Source organism: Asparagus officinalis, chromosome 10 (genome assembly GCF_001876935.1).
Source record: "Asparagus officinalis chromosome 10, Aspof.V1, whole genome shotgun sequence".
Taxonomy (NCBI): Eukaryota; Viridiplantae; Streptophyta; class Magnoliopsida; order Asparagales; family Asparagaceae; genus Asparagus; species Asparagus officinalis.
Genome location: NC_033803.1, coordinates 69,969,602 through 69,970,228, shown reverse-complemented (window position 1 = coordinate 69,970,228; position 627 = coordinate 69,969,602). Strand labels below are relative to the sequence as shown.

At 37.6% G+C, this 627-nt stretch overlaps 1 protein-coding gene across 2 annotated transcripts in view; it reads right to left on the bottom strand.

Annotated features, from left to right (window-relative positions):
- The window catches only part of LOC109825713 (ABC transporter B family member 26, chloroplastic), a 12,729-nt gene that overhangs the window by 2,131 nt on the left and 9,971 nt on the right, over positions 1-627 (bottom strand). The gene's annotated exons all lie outside the window — the stretch shown is intronic.

The window sequence follows — 627 nt, the reverse complement described above, 5'->3', positions numbered from 1 at the left end:
TGACTAATATCGGATTGCCATATCGGGTAATGCGCATATGTATAATATCATGTCCTAAATGTAATCTAAGCATTCATAAATTCAATATAAGCATACTTTATAAATTCTATAGACTAAACATATAAAAAGTAAATAATATATGGATTTGGGCTCATAAATTCTTTCTATCGGGTTCATAAGGAACCCTTAAACATGAGAACGGGTCAAACGGGTTTGGGTATTTATCACTAAACCCAAACCCGATAACAAAAAACAGATCTTAAAAAAAAGTATCATATCAGTCGATTTTTCAAAGCTAAAAAATAGGCCGATATGACCCTGATATTTCCGATCTGGCCCTGAAAACCGATATACGAGTCAAAAACGTCCATGTCGTGTCGGTCAAGCCCTCAAACCGATATGTCGGCTGACATGTCGGCCGATATTTAAAACCTTGATTATTATGCGAGAAAGAGAGAACTTCCCGACAATGCAACTATATTCAAATATTCGACAGTGCCACCCTACGTACATGCACATATCTCACACAACCTGTGTTACCCATGTACTTCTATCATGAAGCTGTACCTCACCTGGACACGTATCCGTACCCGAACTTCATGGACACTCCTTCGATATATGTATACA